The following is a 2492-nucleotide window of genomic DNA, read 5'->3' as shown; positions in this document are numbered from 1 at the left end:
CACCATCTGGCAGTCCGACAGACAAATCTGTGTTGCCAGGAGGACTCTACTTTCTCCATGGGGCAGGTAGTGTCCTCCTGGCATCGCAACTATAAAGTTTGGTGGAGGAGGCATAATGCCGATGATTTTGGGAATGTTTGATGAGTAGCTGTCCACATACATTTGGTTATGTTGTGTATCTAGGAGCATATGCGACCAAAATGGTAGCACTTTAGAGCCCTGGTCGAGTATTGAGAATATACAATTAACTGCCTTTGAACGTGACATACCTGGAGGTAACCGCCCTGTCACCGTCACAGCATAGACACCCTGGCTTGAAGTTACCTGAACAAGAAAAAGTGAAAACTAACACAATAGCACTACAACAGAATGGAATGAATCTTCAAGGTGACGTTTGAAAGAAAGTTATAGTCCAACAGGATAAACCGTGACAACAAACGTTACTGATTCTCTGCCACTTGGCCACCCAGCTGTCCTCTGGACTCATCTGAGGCTATCACCCTGTAAACAGAGACAAAACAGTTTAACACACTCACTGTCCAGAACTGTCCATCTCTGAGAAGTAATCAATTACAAGTAGAGAGCTTACCCATCAAACGAGGAACTTGTACACTCATATACCATCTCTCGATTCCCCTTCATCTGAAGGTACGACTCAGTTGTCACAGCCATCATATTCAAACTGGTCAATAGTCTGTTTAGGGACAAGAGAAAGATGGATTGAATGATTACACATAGTTAGCCATGCACATTTCCACACACCCTAGACCAGAGTTATATTACACACAAACATTTCAGCAAGCTTTACGTTGAATAGATAGCAGCAAGCTTTTAAAAAAGTTACATTCGATAAATAGTCATTAATGTTAGCTAGGAAACCTCATGTAAATTACTGTTTACAAATGCATGCCACTGCCAAGTGTTTGACTTTGCTAACATTAGCTTGCCAGGATAGTATTTGTATTTACCTTCACAAGAGAACACAGAAGGCATGCCCGCAAATGGTGGAGGTCCTTGGGACAAGGCTCCAAAGCCATCGAGACAAATAACAGTTGATATTTCAAGAATCTTACCTGCACAAAATCAATAGTTTCAAAACCCTTGTTTTGAGCTTCGAAAGAGACCCGTAATCACTTCAAGCCTCGGTTTAGATAGCACAGACACAACGTCTATATTCAAGGTTAGGGATACAGTTAGGAGTGTGGTTAGGGTTAATTATAGTTAGGTTTAAACCACATTTAAAAAAGAGAAATTGTAGCAATAGGCAGAGTGTATGACTTTGCCGGCTGAGGGCAACAAGTGCGACACAGGGACCGCTACTTTGTTGGGGTTTAACTGCAGTTGGCATCCAATGTTTACGGTGCATTACCCGCCACCAACTGGACGGGGTGAAAAAGGAAACATCATTAAAAAAAAATTGTTCCCACTTCTTCCTTCATTTAAAATTCCATAACGCCCCAGGGCCTGAGATGGTGGCACTGCCATTTCCATAAAAGTCACGAAGTCCACCTAGTTAAACATTCAACATATCTGGATCCTGCTGATGAGAGGCCAACTCTGCAGCCTATCCAACACCGATGGAGTCTTCAGGACAACCATTCGTTCCTATAACCCTTTTGCCAGCCTCTACATAGAAAATTCTCTGGACTGCCCTGACTCAGGCAACCTCATTCTCTTTCGCCCTCTTCGGGCATTTCAAAGATGTAGCTTCTTGGTTCCCACCACAATTGCAACACTTCAACATGATCTTCCTTTTCAACATGATCTTCTTTCCACAACTTCCACATCTTAGCTTCTCTGTACTACAGACACTTGACATGTCAAAAGCCATACTAAGATTACACTGCATCTATCTTGGGACAAACGCTCGGACATGATGATCCACTACCCTAACTTCACCCAGGCAGGAGGGATTCCATATCAAACACAGAAGAACAGACAGACTCTTTACTTTTACCCAATCACCACACAATTCATCCGACGTACATAAACCATTCCAAGGATATTCTTAATTTGTTCAACATTGACGTCCCACAAGACGCCAGATATTACCCCCTTTACAGGTGCCCTGCTCTGGAGAGCAACGCACAACATGGCATATTTATCTGTTCCTCGGACTTACAAGCCCACTTCTCGTGATTCTCACAACCTTTACTTTACCCCACTACCTCTTCCACCAGTTTGGATATCTGAAACAGGTTTCTCGAGTTTGGTATTTCATCCAGTTGCTCATCTTCAAAAATAAACGCACTCCTACAAGATAAATGGGGACTCCAGCTGAGCTCTTCATTTTGTTCTCCAACACAACTTTGGTCAGTTTCCCATTTTTTTTGGACAACAGTCCCATCATCCTCGATTTGGCTTCTACCACCATTAGAATCTAGATCTACATTTGCTACTGCAATTTAGTCAAATAAAACCCTAGGGTGTCTCTCACAGTTGCAGTGCATCTGCACATGACACGATAATTCAGACAGCCAAGCTAGCTTTGC

At 42.8% G+C, this 2492-nt stretch overlaps 1 pseudogene; it reads right to left on the bottom strand.

Annotated features, from left to right (window-relative positions):
• Window positions 1-269: 269 nt before the first annotated feature.
• On the bottom strand, window positions 270-1059 carry LOC127923096 (transcription elongation factor SPT4-like; annotated as a pseudogene).
• Window positions 1060-2492: the final 1433 nt, after the last annotated feature.

The sequence above is a fragment of the Oncorhynchus keta genome, unplaced genomic scaffold, assembly GCF_023373465.1.
Source record: "Oncorhynchus keta strain PuntledgeMale-10-30-2019 unplaced genomic scaffold, Oket_V2 Un_contig_28316_pilon_pilon, whole genome shotgun sequence".
NCBI lineage: Eukaryota > Metazoa > Chordata > Actinopteri > Salmoniformes > Salmonidae > Oncorhynchus > Oncorhynchus keta.
This window is presented reverse-complemented; position numbering and strand designations above follow the sequence as displayed.